General features: G+C 51.7%; 1 protein-coding gene across 1 annotated transcript in view; it reads right to left on the reverse strand.

The window, feature by feature from the left end:
• Positions 1-15,967, reverse strand: part of MIDEAS (mitotic deacetylase associated SANT domain protein) — a 64,319-nt gene extending 48,352 nt beyond the window's left edge. The window contains exon 1 of the mRNA XM_045822408.1: positions 15,326-15,967. The gene's annotated coding sequence lies outside the window, so the exon portion shown is untranslated. The remainder of the gene's footprint in view (positions 1-15,325) is intronic.
• Positions 15,968-18,051: the final 2,084 nt, after the last annotated feature.

Genomic DNA, 18,051 nt, shown 5'->3' on the forward strand with positions numbered 1-18,051 from the left:
TTCACAAAAGAGGCTCAATCCCCTGTTGAAAAGCATTCAGATTATGGCACGGTACGATACCAGAACGAAATACAGAGGGACTCACACATGGAGACACCCTGATGAAACCGTGTGACGAGGCAAGCGTTCACTGACAAAACCAGCACAACGCTACCACAGGCGTGAACTTAGCAACTACATTAGAACTTCACACACATGCAGGCAGCGATCAGAAGAGAATCTGAACCGTGTAAGTTACAAGGTGTAGTGTTTATTCTGTTACACTGGAAAAGATGGTTTAAATCACAAAAATGATGATGATATTGATGATGGAAGGGCCATTGAATAGCATTTCCTCATCCAGGGTAAATATACCCCAGCCCAGGCCCTAGGGGACAGACAGGGAGGCCCAGGCTCCTGACCTGACGAGGAGGGAAGAAGGAAAGCAAATCGGGACTGGAGGGGTTTTGACTGTGGGCAGGAGGAGGGCCCCAGAGCTTCCCTTATCAGAAGAGCTCTGAGAGGCACCTCTCGCCAAAGAAACAAAGCTACACACGGAAACCCACGCCACCTGACCTTCAACGTCCTGGGTGCCGACTCTCACTGCTGTATGTGCGCTCTCAATTTTACTAATACCTCGTTTCAGCAGCTTCGGAGGTGACACCAGGGCTCTTTGTGGGCTAGCCTAGGAACACAACCACCATTTATAGCATTGTTTCTATGGAAATGTGTTTCAAGCTTCAAGAAATTGAGCTGCTGACAACCCTGGGGCAAGCACGTGGTCTCTAAATTAGGGAACTGAGAAGAACAGTTATTGCTGGGTCCTGGGCTCAGGAAGACAGCTTGTTACTTAGATTCGCCAGCGGTGATCTCGCTGAGGTAGGCCTGAGATCACTGCAGAGGGCGGGGAACGGACGCGAGCTTCTAGGGAAGTACTTGGATATCCCCACCCCAGCCTCCAAACACACACTCCAGCACGCACGTCTCAGGAAGTGGAGCTGGCCTGGGTACCCCTCGTGAGTATCCAGGCGAGCCCTGATCCCACGCGCTTTCCAATTTCTCTCTGATCCTGGCAAACCTCCAGCCCCAAGGCCCTATTTCAGTCCCATCTGGGAACAACAACAAAAACAATCTCCAAATCTTTGACAGCTCTGGAATTCGGCCTTAGCAGAGATATGCTCGAGATAACCAGGGTACCAGCAGGGCCTGGCCGTCTCTCCACATGCGCTCTGCTGCAGCGGCTTCTGCTCTGCAGGCTCCAACCTGCCCACGTCAGGCCCGCCCAGAGCTCTCCAGCCCTAGGGACTCCACGCAGCACTTCGGAGCATCTCCTGCCCTGACCGGTCCTGGTCACAGGGAGGGATGACGTGGGCCCTCCAAACAGACCCTGCACACGCCAAGAAAAGTTCCCCACCGAGAAGAAAAGGCTACACGCACATAGGCACACCCAAGGGGGAGTCATGTGTGAAAAGGTGTCCCAAGTCTCAGAGACAAGAAAGTGGTCAGAAGAGGATCAGCTGCGCAACCACAAGGCCATATAGCTGCAGGTGCAAGTCCCAGCAGAACTCGTGGCCAGATGGGAGGTCAGGTGGCCCTCCCCGCCAAGCCAGAGGTAGACTGGATGCATGTGGGGGCTTACCGAGGCTAACACTATAGGGCAACTCTGAGTTTCAATGCCATAATAAATATGTGCCACACTGGAAACACCCAGCCAGTAATTCACTAGGGCGCCATCTGGGTTAGGCAGGGCTGCAGGAGGTCAGTTTGCAAGGCACATCCTTCCTGCTGCCTGTTGAACAGCAGGAAAAAGAGTCCCTGGCCTTCCCCTGCGGCGGGGGCCTGCAGGGCCAAGCAGCCTCAAAGTGAGCGGGCTACTGAGAGCCGAGCTTCAGGGTACACACCACCCTGGTTCCCTGGGAACCCAGGTGGGAAAAATCATCTGGGACTCTGAAGCCACTCGGGAGTCACCCGCACCAGGCGGAGTCCACGCTGGGAGCCTGGCAGTTACACGGTTAGCTGGCTTGTGAAGTCAGATCTCCAGTTACTAAAAGACCCAAGTTAGCCAATCTGAATTCTCCAGCCCCTGCAGTGCAGATGGCTCAGACACAGCAGTTCTGTCTTCGTGGTAACAGATGAGAGGCTTGGAGTTCCTCCCCTGGCCTCCTTCCTACCCAGATCCAAAGTCTTTGATATTTTAAGGTCTTTTTCTTAAGTATATATACTATATATATTACTAAAGCAATTTCAAACACACAAATACTCCATTCATAACCGCTTCACCTAAATCCAGTATTTACCTTGTGCCAATTTCTACTCTGGCCAATGCACCCATCAAGTGAACGTACAATACTGCCCACTAAAACAGAAGCCACTTTGCCACCAAAATTCTTCAACACTTTCCTGGGAATTAGTATCATCTTCATATGACTTTAACAGTGGCACAATATTCATGTCTGAGTCTTGATATCATGAATCATAAGCCACTTGGAACATTTAGGCTATGTACAGTTTTTTGCTATTTTAAACAATGTTGCTATAAATATCTTTATGCCTATATTCTTTTCCCCTCTAGAATTATTCCCTTGCAATAAATTTCCAATAATAATACTAATAGGTAAAAGAAAATTAACATTTTCATAGCTTCAAGTTCTACATTTTAAAAAGTATATTGTTTGGGGTGGATGGCTTGGATTGTTTCTTTTCCAAAGTAGTTTTCCTGACAACACCTCCCGAGCCTATCCGTCAAGGTCTGCTCTTAAAATCCACTTTCCCCACTCCCCAGGGGGCTGAGCAGCTACAGTGCACACCTTATGATTAAGAGACATTGGAGGTAGCTCCGCTGACTTGCTATGGAGGGTGAGAAAGACCGACAGAGGCAGGTAGGGAGGCAGAGGGCTGAGATAGGTAGGAGGGGGGAGGAGGCCCTGTGGAGGCAGAAACAAAGGTAAATCCCACATTCTGTGCCTCTGAAAACAAGCCAACACCTCTCTGGACATCAACCCCCACCCCCCGACCCCATACACACCCAGCTTCCCTGAGCTCATCTTCCATGGGCCAAGAACAAAGACATGCTTCAAATTTCTAAAGGCGATTTTAGAAATACGATGTGCTTTCAGGGTCTGGAAACATACTTTGCAAATGACATAAGCTATGTACTTACCATTGTGTCAAGTTGGCCCATGCACGTTGTGGGCTCAGCCCCAAGGGCGGCTCCACTTGAAGAAAGTCCTCCTCAGCAGCCTGGTGGGAAAGACGCTGTCCCACAGCGCTCTCGGAGTGGCATGCGGACCCCGGGTAACTAACTATTCCCTCGGCCCCATGACGCACCAGAAACACACCACCTGCCAGGCCCCCTTCACAGGCGTGTGGGATTTTCCAGCAGGAAAGGAACACAGGCAGTCCAAGCTTCTCATTTTATAGACAAACCGGGACCCCCGCCCCCGCACACTGCGACCACAGTCAGGAGGACCTGGTCCTCCTCCCCTCCACAAGAAGAGCCACAGCCTGTCCTGACTATCAGCAGACCAAACAGGGCTTTCATTTTAAAAGTCTGTATTTTGTTGTTCTCGAAATAGCTTTGTGGAAGCACACCCTTTGAAGATTTTATTTATTTATATTTTCTTAGAGAGTGGGGAGGGAGGGAGAAAGAGATGGAGAGAAACATCAATGTGTGAGAGAAACACACACCCACTGCCTCTCACGCGCCCCCAGCTGCGGACCTGGCCAGAAATCCAGGCATGTGCCTTGACCAGAATCGAACCAGTGACCTTTCAGTTCACAGGCTGGTTGGTACTCTATCCCCTGAGCCACACCAGCCAGGGCAGGGCTTATTTAAAGAGCCCCAGTCTCTCCTCTCATGGTCTGCTGACTTGATTGCCCTAGTTCCTTCTCTGTGCAAAGCCAGCAGACAGCACCAAACATGAAAACTAAGGGGTCCCCTCAGGGCAACCGATACTAATCCTTTTTTAAGAGTTGGGGTTCATGGGGAGGGAAGCCTCTGCCACCTTTAAACCAACTCCTATCACAGATGCCTCCTCAGAGTCCTCAGGGTGTGGGGGACCCAGGTACCAAGGTTTGTGTCCCTGAACCCCCTTCCCACCCTCACCAGGGTCTCCTCGGCAGTGGCTCCACCAGCAAATGCTAAGGGAGGCCATCAGGCAGACGACCAACTCACCAACTGTACACGTCCACCTGACCCAGGCCGGGTCCTGGTCCTGCCCACCGCTCCCTCGAGTCCCCTCAGGCTGCCCATGGAACACCTACTATGTGCCCAGCACAGGTCTAGGCCAGTGAGGAGCCAGGCACACCTGCAGCTGATGCCAGCGACCTACAGTGGGGAAGGTCAACCACAGAGATGCTAAGGTGGAGGCTCAGGAAGGCAGCAGGAAGCAGGTCACTCTCTGGCCAGTCCCACGGGTGCCTTCCAGGAGGAAGAGGGCAGGGTGGCATTCCAGGCAGAGCAAACAACAATGCACGAGGCAGAGAGGAGTGAAGACAGCTCACTGAGGAGCAGAGAGGATATACGCGGGCGGGCGCTGGGGAAGGGCGAGCGGCTGGAGGGAAGGAGGAAAGGGGGGCTGGGGCTCCCGCAGGCGCCACTCCGAGGAACGGGAGGTTTCTCCTGCAGAACCTGGGCAGCTTTCAAAGGTGTTTAAGAGGAGTGACATGATCAAAGCTGTGTTTGAGTAACAGAACTCAGGTCTTTCAAGATTTCTTTTCTGCTTCAATGCTGCTTTTAGTGCAATTTCACTTCACCCAGACAAAAATGGGCAAGTCAGTGTAAACCATGCCAGAGCCAACACTGGCTGGGAACACCCCTGCTCTGTCTGTCCCTCCTAGGGGCCAACTCGACCCCATCCTGGTGAACAAGCCACAGACAGCCTCAGGCATCACCTCCAGGCCAGCTGCAAGAGCCCGGCCACGACACACCCCGCTCTGCGGAGGCGGCAGCTTCCCGCTTCCAGGCACCAGGGGAAGACCCTTGGATCCCTAGTGGTTCACACAGCCAAGTGTCCAGTAAGTTCAAACCTGCAGTTTTTTTCTTTTTCTCTTTAAAGCAAATGAATTCCTCTGTCTGAGATTATTAGAACTGAATCACCAAGATTTCAGCCATCACTCCCTTGCTTCATAACGCTGTAACCAGAGCATCTGCGGCCCAGACGTGAGCGGGGCTCACCTGGCGGACGCCCTCTCATATGAATGAGGAACCCGGACAGGGATGTGACGAAGCCCTCGTTCCTTTAGCTCGCTCTCTCAGGCAGGGTACCGGGTGGGACGCCTCAGCTAGAGCTGGCAGGGTGCCCAGTCCTGAAGCCTCGGCCAGCTCGGGCACCAAGGTTCTCAGTCATCCTGAGAACCACGCCTGAAGCCAAAACTCCAACCTTCCATCTGAAGAGCAAGTAGCACCTCCCAAACACCGCGTGGCCCTGCCAGTCTTGCCCAACCCCACAGGGGAAACAGAATTCAAACTGTAACTCCCTGTTAGGCAGAGAGAGCCAAGCCTGGGCCGCTGTCCTTACAAGGCAGCGCTGAAGTTTTCCAAGTGAAATCAAATGCGCAGGGAGGATCCAGATGCTGGGATGACCTCTCTTTTCCACTGGAACCGCTCAGATTCCAGAGCAGAAGTCCAGCTGTTCACGAAATGCTCAGCTCTCCAGAGCATGTAAGAACCCTGAAGTGTATCTGGAAGCTAAAGAGTTCAGAAACATGTCCCCCCCAAAAAAGAGTAAGATAAAGATGTGGATATTTTCAGTGCCCCAACTCCTCCTCCCATGTCCGGCATGCCCAACTGTCCCAGTCTGAGGACAAGAATGGGGTCCAGCTTCCCTGGTGGACACTTGTCCATCCGGCATGTGCACCTGTCCTTCAGTTTCAGGCACCCGGCACTGTGTCCTGGTGGGTGGGAAGCAGGGTTCCACTTGCCTTGGGGGAAGCTGTAACCTCCAGAGCCTCACTCTGCAGGACCTCCAACAATGACAACATGGGCATGTGACCTAAGCTGACAACCAGATGCAGGGAGAGCTCAGAATTCACCCTGGGGTGGTGGGCGGGGGCGGCGTGGCAGCATCTGGTCAGCGGGCAGCAGCCAGGCCAGGCCAGCGGCAGCAGCGCCTTGGCTGTGGTGCCAGGTACCTAATTTCCCATCATCAGGCTCCGAGCCTTGTTCCCCAGCTTTCCAGGACATTCCATCAGCCACAAGATATCCTTCCAATGCATTCCTTTTCTCCTTTTGTCCAAAGTCAGCTTCTGCTATTTGCAGACCTAAGACCCGGACTTCCTCACCATGCCCTTCAACCTCCGCACTGGCTCCTTGGGCGCCAAAACAGCACATGTGCTCACGCCTCGATCCTTTCCTCTGTCACAACAGTCTAATTTAAATGCCCACACATAATGACCACAGATATGGACAAATGCCAGAAGTGCTGCATATATCAACCTACCCTGTGGCTGGTTCTGACCAGATGCCCCGATCTGGGGCATTAATATCAGAAGTTAAAGGTTTCACTGCTCCCTCAGACTCATCCCTGTTTCTCCACCAGCTCAGGAAAAAGTGGACTTGGGGTCAGGACACGTGGATTCTGGAACTTGCACATGTCACTTCAACCCTGTGACAGGTGACCCCGGCACTGCCCGTTTCACAGGGAGGTTAAATCAAATGAGAAGCCCCCATAGCAAAGCCCTAATAACTTCCTAATTCCCAAGCCCATCACTCTTTTCAATCATCTTTCTTGACAGTCCTCAGCGATCAAGTGCAACTCAGTTTAATAAATACTTATGGGGAACTTCCCGTGTGACACATGTTGTACCGGGTGCACAAAATTACGGTTTCTGTTTTCCTGAAATGCAAACCTCCCTCCTCCCTCGGCTTCTGTGACGCTGTGCTCTCCCAGTCTCCTTCCCTCCTCCCGGCGGGGGAGGGGTCGGTTCCCCCTTAGTCTCTGTTGCGGCGCACGCACGCACCGTCAGCCCTCAGTGGCTCCCCACTCCTCACTAAGAGGTGGGCTCCAAACCTCTTAGCTGACACAAAGGGCTGGCCGGTGACCTGGCCCCTGCGTGCCCCTCTCTGCAGCCCCTCCCACCAGTGCTCCCCAAAGCAGACGTGTTGGATCACACCTCCACTCCAGGCCTTGCCTGAGCTGCTGCTCCCCGGGGCTTAGGATGCCGACTCCCTTTGCCACCTGGTGGACGCCTACTCGTTTCTCAGGATTCAGCTCAAACGTCCGCCCTTCCAGAGAGCTCTCATTCATTAATTCCACAACGCTCACTAAGCACAGGCACCATGCAAGGCGGCGGGGCCACTGTAGGCCTTTCCTGATATTCCCGAGTCCTCTAGCCTGGCAGAAGTGACCAGTCCCTCCCCTGAGCCCAGCAGAGCCCTGAACACGTTCACGGTGACATTGTGGCACTAACTGCTCTTGGCTTCTGGGCATGTGTGCCTCGCTCGTGCCCAAAAAGGGTCACAAGACCACAAGCACCTTGAAGGAGGAGGTAGAATCTTCTTTTTCTTTGTATTCTTGGTACGTAGCACAGAACTCATCACACAGTAGGGACTCAGTAAGTGCATGTAGCATGAGTGAGTGGAAGAACGTGAGGGAAAGGACCCCATAAACCATCATGGGCAGGGTTACCACTGTTACTGCTATGGCCAGCTTGCTTTTTCTCAGTAACTGCGGAGGCCAGATCCTAAATGCCAACTGGACAGTTCAGAACAGCCTCCTTGGAGAGAGCAGAAAAAATCCCGAGCCTTTTACCACCTCTAATACGAGTGGAAGGTGGGTAGCAGTTGGTTTCTAAGTTGTCCCAGAACATGTGCCATTGGGAGGCCACCGAAGAAGTGGACCCAGATTCACACAGAAGATTCCCCGCTGGCTTCTTACAAAAGCCCGCAACAGGGAGACTGGAGAGGGAAGGCTAGAAAGGAGAAGAAGGAAAGCAGACGTAGAGCAGAGAAACAGACCCACGGCACACAGGCACTGCCCTTTCCCAGCCCCGTTATCGATGACAGGTCGCCCCAGGTCTAAGTCCTGCATCCACACTCCTGGGTGATACAACTGCAGTTTAAAACCCACTGCACGGATCTCCTGCTCACCTGTCTAAGAGCCTTCTTGCTTAACCTCGTCCCGTTATTTCCTAATATATAACCTGCCATCTATTCAGGGGTGAGCACGGGCTAGGAGCCCTGAGCCTGCTGCCTGCTGCCTCAAGGACATGAGATGCCTATCTCAGCATGCTTAATGACACGGCAGTATTTAAACACACACGTGCTTAAACCTCCATCCCTCCCGAATTCAAGCCAACCACTTCATCTGATGCTCAACCTCAGAAACTGTTAATTCTCCCAGAACTGGAGGTGAATAGGCTGAGATGAATTTAAGCATCAAGAGCCAGTATGTCTGACGCCTGACTGCTCCCTTCCCAATGGACTGTCGAGGTTCATCTTGATCATAGTCTTATTTTTCGCCTTACATGCTGACTTTAGAACCTGACCCCTAAAATATGCAACCCCACCAAATTCCATTCTCCTAGGTAACAGATCCACCCCAACTCCGTTTTTCCCTTTGGGCACAACCTATCACAGAAGCTGGACTGTCACTCTCCTGGGGGGGAAGGAGCAGGTACGACCCCACTTTGCACCCCTGACGGTGCCACACGCAGCGTTGAGAGCACCGCGGCCGCTCCGTAAATGCCCAGTGAGGACAGTTGGCCCCACGTTAGCTGGGGACGCCAAGTCTGTGTTCCTGGACCTTCTCCTGAGTCCCTCCTGAGATGGCCAGGGTCTCAGGAACTGGGAGGGTTGGTTCCTCCACTTCTTCAGTGTTGCCCAATCCATAAGCCTCGAAAACACCAAGTGATCTTACTGGCCAACTGAGGCCGGTTAGGAGGTTTGAGGGACTCCAGAGGCCGACAGCGATTAAAATCAACTAAGGTGCCATGAGGTAATACAATGGTAAGATGTCTATTAAAAAAAAAATCACCCCACTTTCTTCTTAAAGACCTCCCCTGTGCCCGTTTTTATTTTTTTATTATTTTCGTTTGTAAGTTTCTTATTTTTTCATCTTTGTGTACTGCCTTAAGGAAACTAAGGCGTGGGATCCTTGGTTCACAAATAGTCTTGGGGACACTGCTGATTACGACGGCGAAGGCAATGGATCAGTGCGGGATGGCCACAGGGAAAGGAAATGTGGGGTCTGTGCTCTGATTCCTCCACTCAACAGCTGTGTGACCTTAGCAAAGTCACTGATCCTCTCTGAGCCTTAGTTCAAAATGAGAGAGTTAGCCCTGCTGCCCTTCCCAGCTGCAAATCCTTCACTTCAGGGTTCTCTGAGACGCCGTCTCTGCAGTTACTATAAAACGGGGGCTGGGTGAAAACAGCCCCAAAGGTCCTACTCAGTTCTCAAAGTTGCTTATCTCCTGACACAGCAGATGCTAGAAAATACTGTTTATTAAATGTGGTTTATGCATAACTTCTCAGAAAGTTTTACATGTAAATCCCAGTTTCACCTATATATATGTTCATCGAGATTTTTCAGTTAAAAGTGAATCCAATATATTGACTGCAACATGGAGCGGGGTAACAAGAGACTGGGAAGAACCCCACTGTCCTTGAGTAGGAGACCAGTTGAATGCATTACGGCATCTTCACGAGCAGAGAACAACTGAGCCACTGGAAAAAATGAGGCAGCTCTGTGAGCACTGACATAAAACAATCTCCAAGATATATTAAGTGACAAACACAGAAATCAGAACCCTGTGTGTAATATGCGTTTGTTTATTTATTCATATCTTCTCCCATCTGCAGAGGCTGCATCTGGAAGCACAGCTAAAAAATGACAGATTGCGGTTGCCTAAGACAGGGACACTGAAGGGCTGAATATATGGGACCATAAGAGGATGGGAAATTTATGTTTTCAAAGTTTTATGTTATTAAATTTAAGAATGTTTTCTTATGGCTTCTCCTTCGCATCTTTCTTAAGACAGTCTTCCTTCCCTCAAGGATGAAACAGATATTTATTTTTCTAATTCTACCGCATTTATATATGTGTGTACATATGTATGGTAATTTTCTTGTCTGTGTTGGAATTACTTTTAAGATTTACTTTACACTGTGTAACGTATCTGTTTTGAATTTTGAGCTATATACTTTAACTTTTTGAATAGAAAACTGGGGAGAAAAGAATTTATCAGATTTTATTTTTATTTTGTGTACTTTTTTAAAGACTTTATTTATTTATTTTTAGAGAGAGGGGAAGGCTGGGAGAAAGACAGGGGGAGAAACATCTATGTGTGAGGTTGGGAGCCTCTTGCACACCCCACAGGGACCTGGCCCACAACCCAGGCATGTGCCCTGCCTGGAAATCAAACTAGCCACCTTTCAGTTTGCAGGACAACCCTCAATCTGCTGAGCTACACCAGTCAGGGCCAGATTTTATTTTAAATTAAAAAAAATTAAAGAATCTGGCTTATAGGGTACCTTTTATGACATGTAAATTATACCTCAATTAGAAAAAGAATGAATTTAGCTTACACGCAAGGTTGAGATCAACAGCATGAAACCTGGGTGGAGACAAGAGAATCCGCTTAGTCAAGCCCCATGTTGGGGTTTAGCATCTCTTCAAGACTCAGTTTTATAGTTTGGCCTAGTTTCACAGGTTCAGTACCTGTTTGAGCAAAACAAACGTGCAGCCAACCAGGAAGTGTCTCTTTGTCTTCCCCACAAGTCTTGCCTGAGAGTTGGTCCTGTCTCTTTCTATCAGTCTGGCTCCCTTGGGAGGCCAGGCCAACCCCAGGAACAAACGCTCTTCCCTGAGAGCCAGTGCTCAGGCACAGGACATCAGGGACCAGGTCAGCCAGGCCAAGATCAGGACAAGGAGGAGCCAGTGCAGAAGCTGCACAGACCACTGTCTAGCACCCAAAGGGGAGAGGGGCTGGAAATGGAGCGGGACAGGAGTTGCAAAGCCAGGAGGCAGCAAGGAGAGACTAAGGAGAGAGGCAGAAGCAGGCAGGGCTGGGTACATGTTCAGAATAAAGACAGACTGGCAACACCAGGCCCTGGTGCTTGGCTTGGCTTGGCTTGGCTTGGCTCGGCTTGGCTCGGAGAGCCTATGCACACGCAGACAATATTGCCATTTGTATCATTCCCATCATCACTTACCGGGACTTGCTATGAGTGGAGGAGCACCAAGCTCTGGGACACAAAGACAAATAAAACAGGGCCTTCTAGTTTACTTGAAAAATGATCATACTCATCCACTCAAAGGCACATTGAAGAAGCTGAATAAGGGGTCTGATGGGAGCCATGGCCCAAAGAAGAAGCTGAAAATCCTTGGACCGAGTTTCAAGGTTTTCTTCAGATTGGAGGCCCGATGGACGTTACTAGAATCCCGAGGTGAAGCCCACAGGGTGTGCCGGGGAATTCCCGAGAAGGGGAACATGAACAGGAGGACCGAAAAGGGGGAGCAAGACTGAGCTACGTGGAAGAGACGAAAGAGGAGACGTTCCAGGATTCCAGGGAGGCGTGGGAGGTAGGAATGCTGCCGCCAGCAGTTTGGACAAACACACAGAGTGGGTCACTGGGTCAGAGCAGAGGTTCCCGCAGGAGAGCAACGGAGGCCAGACCCCTGTGTAGAGGGCCCTGACTGTCAGCCTAGAGGTTTGATCCTTACCATGCAGACAGTGGGGAGCCATTGAAGGTTGCTGAGCAGGAGGGTGACTCTTGCAAACAGGCATTTTAAGTGAGATTACAGAGGAGCCCTTTATGCCAGGCTTATTCAAAGCCCTGTGTGTATTTCAAGTGGTACTTGAGACAGAAAGTCGTAAAGCATTGCCCTGTGTCATGTAGACGAGGAAAAAAAGCGGTTTAAGGGTCTCACAAAGAGATGCTTCAGTAAGAACCAGAAATGAAGGGAGGCCCATTTTAAAGAAGGAAACAAATTTGCAGGACAGGACTGCCAGGCGTCTGGAAAACAGCAGCACTTTCTTCAGATTCTGGAATGCCCTCTTCTGGCTGGGGGTGTTCTGCCTCCTTTTTTGGAGGTTAGTTGTGATGTCAAAACACCAGATTGTGGTGTAGGGAGTGAGGCAGCTGGGAGGAGGCAGATGAACAGCAATATAAATATTGAGCCTGGAGAGCACAAAAGACCACCTCTCTAAGACCACCCTCTTGCAGAGGGTTTCTCCATCTGCCTCTCTGAGGGGCACCTTGGGGTTTTTGCCAGAGCTGCTGAGCTCCCTAATTGCTTCCCAACAGTTTTTCCTCTTAAAGCAATAAAATAATTTTTTAAATCTGTCAAGGTTTGACTAGGAGCTTTTTAAATATTGTTCTTAATTATGCACAGCAAGGCAGCAGACAGGGCTGCTCAGAGGCCACGAACTGGGCAGCAACTTCGGGCTATAAATCAGCATTTACGTAAGGTGGGAGAGGAAGTCAGGATTACGTTTCCGGGCTGAAACCACTGCACGGCAAGCTCTGTGAATGCAGAGGCGAGGCTGAGCACGCCAGGGGCAGGGCCTGGGTTCCTACCAACAAACCGGGCCAGGCTGAACTGAAGATACTGGCAGGCGCCTGCTGCATGTGGCTCAGCGACTCCAGGGGGCCCCTTCTTTCTTCGACCTTCCCGAGGGGTCCCTCTCCTTCGCTATCCTGCCCCTACTCCCGGAGGGCCTTAGGGTACTTTCAGGCTCTTCAATTCCACATGAACACAAAGGACTGCAAACTCAAAGCTGTTTTCCCTTTGGAGTCAGAAGGAACTGCTCCCACATCCTGTCCCTCAAGACTAATGCAGCAAGTCCTGGCCTGGTGGTTCAGTTGGCTGGAGCAAAACAAAACAAAACACCAATGCTGGGCCCCAGCAATCCCTTGCTAAAGCAGCCCTGGTCAGGTGAGACAGCTAACCAGGACACTAACGGTCAAGTTCAGTAAAACCCCCATGTACCCAGAATAGGCGGTTGTGCAACTCCTGTGGTGCTGTTTTCTCTCTAAACCTCACTTCCCTGTGGAACTGTGTCTGTACATCCCAGAGTTTCCAGGAATGTTCTCATTTCACATGTTTTCCCTCAAGTCTCTGGAAGCATATAGGTGCCTGCCAGGGATTGTGCCTCATGTTTTGGGTTGACAAAAGGTCACTGCGTTCATGACACACAACTGGCTGAAAGAAAAGCGTTTCTTTTCCTTCTGGGTGAAACTCAGTTACTTGATTGGGGAGGAAGCTGGGCAGAAGGGAGCCCCAGGGTGCCAGGGCCATCACTACCCGCCACTCTGAGCACAGAGGCTGCTGGAGCACTGCAGTGGGTGATGTCATCAAGCCACACAGTACCCTCAGCAGGGCTGGGTGCTGCCCTGTGAGAGTCTTCCACCTCGGGCAGGGAGAGATTGGGTTGAGCTTTGGGGTGCGAATGCCTCTGCACGAACCTGTATGTGCTTTTGACTGTTTTAAAACCGTCTATTACAGTTAGCTACCTCTCTGAGGCCCTCGAGGAGGACCTGCTACCTTCTTTCCACACTGGCAAGCTTGGCTCCCTTCCTGCGGCAGGGGGCTCGGTGGTTGTGAGGACCCTGGCCCCGGCCTGTGCAGCAGACCCTGCTCAGGGAGTGGGTCTGGGAGCTCCTCTGGGAAAAAAAAAAACGACGTGAATCACTCATCAGACTTCCCCACCCCACTCCAGACCTTGTCACAGAAGCACAGTTTCAAAGCCCCGACACTTTTCCCTTTGCCCGGGACACAGTAAAGGAATTAGGATCCACCTACTAAGTTTTTGCAGCTGACACTTCAAGGCTCAAAGTCTAGCTCACCAGCCAGCTCAGTCACACAAGTCTGACGTGTCCTCTTTGTAACCAGGCCCCAATCAAGCCACCATGCAATTCTGCTAATTCAAACTGCTTTTCCCATTTAGGGAGGCTGATAGCCATCTCCCATGTCCTTTTCCTGCTGACGTCATTCCACATTTTCTACAGACACAAATAAGGGTACAGCTCCTGGGATAGTTTTCAGGCTGCCTAAGGTGGTGGCAGTGGAGGGATCCTGCCCTCCCGGGTCCACTTCACTTCTGGAGCGGTTGGCAAGTTGTCCGAAGTTAAGGGAGAGGCAAGGAAATAAATTACCTCGCTAAGGTTAAAAGCCAAAAAGATCTTGGTGACTGCAACTCAGGCCCAGATCTGTCCTGGATATTTGCAATGCAAATCTGCGTTTTGTTCCCTGCCACTGAGGTCTTGCACAATAGCCTGTGTATAAACATGCACGCCAACAATGCCTGACTGTGCAATCGCGCTGTAATTACAGGCCGGCAGGAAGCTGCTGCTAGAAACTGCATCATTCAACCTCTAGCCATCCCGTGTGGAGTCTCCACCGCACGGAGACACATTCCTGCACACACCAACGCGACCCCGCCGCTGGCCGGGCCGCTGCTGCTACAGCTGCAGCCTCCCAGCCAGGGAGCCCAGGCGCCAACCCGCACCGGGGTACTTTGCAGAGATGTCAAAAACTCCTCGTCAAAAACTCCTCAGCTGTTGTTAAAAAAAAAAAACCCCTGCGCCACGAGGCTACCGAGAGCGGCGGGAACCACCATCAAAGTTCCCCAGCACATTCCTGCAGCCCCAGCAGTTTCAGAAAACAGAAAAGCGCGATATGCCACAGAGTCCACTGGAAGCGAGTTTCGGAGTTTTATATAGAAACCACTCACATATGTACGTGGGCGTGCTGACAGTTTTTACGGCTGAGTTGCAAAGTGTTCGGCCTTAGTGATTACTGTCAGGTTCCGGACGTGGTGTGGGAGGAAAAACGGGGGGGATTTGTTTGAAAGGGGCTTGGGGACGATTCTGGCTTTGCTTTTCGGAAATGCGGAGGGTTGTTTTCCCAAACTTCTCCTGGAGGGCAGAGCAAAGAAAAGTTGGGGCAAAGTTCCTTTAACTTCCTACCTGCGACCTCACCGAGGGCTGCGAAGAGGAACCGCATGCTTCCCCGGGAAGCACCCGGCAGGGGATAGGGGGCTGCGGCGCCCCGCCTGTTGGGCGGGGGACCTGGGGCGGAGGACTGGCCCCGGACGCAGGCCTCTGAAAGCCCCTTTGCTGCACCCCTCCTCTCCCGAACAGCGACGCCTGGAGCGGCCCACCAGCAGCCAGGTCCGTCTGAAGTCCCGCGGCAAACCAGAGACCACAGGGGAGCAGCCCGGGCCCCCACCCTGGCCGCCGAGCTCCCTCCCTGCAGCGCCCGCCGCACCCCGGCGCCCTGTGCGGCGGGCCCAACCCAGCCCCACCGCATCCCCACGGGCGTAGCCCAGCCCCGGCCCGGACGGTTTCCGAGCTCCACGGCGGCGACCCGGCGGCGGAGAGGGTGCGGATCCCGCGGCTCACCTGAGCGCTGGATCCCAGGGCCGCTCGGAGGGACGCTGGGCGCTGGCGAGCGCGGCCCGCAGACTCAAAACTTTGTTGCTCTCGGGACAGCGCAGTCGTCACTTCCTCGCGGAGCGGGCGGCGGGGCCGCGACTGTGACCCAGCTGCTCGCGCGGTGGCGCGCCGGGCCCTGCAACCACCCGCCCGCCCGCGCGCTCTGGGCCTCCGGCGCCGTCGTCCCGGCTCTGCGTCCTCGGCTGCAGCGAGAAGCAGGCGGCCGCCAGCCAAGCCTGCACCCCTGTAGGGAAGGCTCGCCCCAGCCGGGTCGTTTCCACGCTGAAAAAAGTGCAATCGATCCGGTTTTCCGGCTGGGGGTGGAAAGTGGTGTTGGGGTTCAGGGACCCCAGAGAGATGGGGTTCCGGGAGAAACACACCCAACCCACAAACAAAGCAGTTGAGGAGGAAGAAGAGAAAGTTTTTCAGTTTGATGTTAAGCGAGAAGGTCATGCCAGAAAGCAAAGTGCTGTGTGTTTTGCCAAGTAATGCCTAAACCGGGCCTTGAAAAACACGGGTGTCCTCCCCACATTTCCTCAAAAGGTCTGCACGCTTGTCCGTCATTTCCACTGGTGTTAAGTGTGTAGGACGTTTACCATTTACGACACTTCAGGGGGCTATTCAGAGACCAAGTTAGAGCTGCAAAAGAGTTTCTGTTCTAATCCTCCCCTGCGATTTCCACCTCTTCCTTTACACTCAACACAGAAGATGTCTCTGCGGCCCGACGCGTTCCGTGTTTCATCACTGGCCAAAAGCGACTTAGAGGGTAGTGTGCAGGCCTGAGAAGAGGAGCTTCAGGCGAGAGTCATTCTGAAAGTCATCATTGCCCAAAATAAATTTGTTCACCCCTATTAAAAGCTGCAACAACAGTAAGCCACCTTTTTGGTTTCTGATAAATAGCAAGATGGAAGTTAAACAACAGTCTTTAAGTAAGGATTCCTAATCCGGTAAAGCTGGAGGGAAGACGGGGTTAGCCTTTGCTGTGCCGTAAAAAGCAGACATTTGAAACTGCAGTGGAAGGCTTTCATAACAGAAACATTAGCTTCATTGTAGCTTGTTGTGGAAAACAAGGATCTTTTTAAAGGTGGTTCAAAAGCATCAGGGCTCCACAATTTTCCTTCCCCCCCCCCCAAATAGTGCTTCTACAAGCATGTTGGCCAAATCACAGAACCTCCCGTTCCAATGCTTCATTTTTTACTAAAGCACAGGAAACTGTAGAGTGCGGTCTTTGTCCAGAAAGGTAGATGTGAAAGTGATGGAAAGTGACATCTGGGAAAGAATCTGCAAGCCTGCCTTAATGCCCAGTGGGAAGCCGCACACGCAGACTGGCCCCAGGACTGGGAGCCTGCGAATCAGAGCTCTCCTAGCAACGTGAAAATCCGTTTCCTAGCCTTTTTCAGCTTCCAGAAGCCACCCACATTTCCTGGCTCATGACCCCTTTCCTCCCTCTTCAAAGCCTTCCATCTCTCTGATCATTCTTCCGTAGTCACATCTGTCTCTGACTGATTCCTCTCCGGCCTCCCTCTTCCACTTCCTTGTGATGACATCGGTTCACCCTGAAAATCCAGGATAATCTCTGTATTTTCAGATCAGTTAATTAGCAACCTTAAATCCATCTCAACCTTAATGCCCCTTTGTCATGTAACCTAATATGTTCACTGGTTCTGGGGATTAAGACATGGACATTTTGGGGAGGACTGTGACCCTGCTTACCTCATTCCCCTCCTGAATGACATCTGGGCAGTCGGAAGTAAGCAAATGTGAAGACGTGCTCAGTGAACATCTTCCCACGCTGGTCTCTGTGGAGGGGTCCTGGAGACCCCAGAAAGAAACCATGCTCTACCAACACCTTCATTTTAGCCTGCAGAATAAAAATCTGTTGTTCTAAGCTACCAATCTGTTACAGGAGCCATAGAAAACTAAGGCAGCGGCATTTTCCAAACATCGTGTAGTAAATACACGTGTTATATCGAGTACCATAAGCCCCCATTTCCAGATTGCACGTGAGCAGGGAGTCTGACCGCAGGCGCTGGACTGCGTCCCAGGGTGCCAGCTCACCGGGAGGTTCCAGAGTGACAGGCCTCTAGAAACTCTGAGACAGTACCCTAAAAGTTCAGTCTGCATACAGTCTCCAGTTTAGGGGTGAACCCCATCCAATTCACACACCATTTCTTAGTGCCCATTCTCAGACTTGGTAACCGTTCGTGCTGGCAGCCACTGAGTGGAGACCCGGTGCAGAAAAGGTCAACGGAAGTGAAGGAGAGTCTACTGTCAAGAGCTGCTGTGGAAATTCTGTGCTTTTCGGTGAGTGTTCTTCCCAGTAAGGCTGCCCAGCCACCCAATGTTTATAAATGAATTTTTCTTTTCACAATAAATAGAAACACACAAATGGAAGAGTCAAGGCCATCTGCGCAGCATTCCTGGGATCCAGGTTGGTTGGCAATGCTGGAGTTCGATCGCCCTGCACAGGCTGCTTTTTGCTGTTTGAGACAGGTGAGCATTTCCTGGTGTGCCCAGCCCCAAGGTCGGGCTCGTTGCACAGTGGGGAGGAAGTCTTTTCAAAATCAGTAATAAATATTGGTGCTGACACATCAGTTGTAGCATTAATGTGGGAGGTGTCCCTGAGTTCATGGGCCAAGAGACTGCTAGACATTCATGAAATGACTTCAGGTCTCGTGACTTCTTATGGGAGG

The sequence above is a fragment of the Phyllostomus hastatus genome, unplaced genomic scaffold, assembly GCF_019186645.2.
Source record: "Phyllostomus hastatus isolate PE091 unplaced genomic scaffold, TTU_PhHast_1.1 phas_scaffold_501, whole genome shotgun sequence".
In the NCBI taxonomy this organism is placed as follows: Eukaryota; Metazoa; Chordata; class Mammalia; order Chiroptera; family Phyllostomidae; genus Phyllostomus; species Phyllostomus hastatus.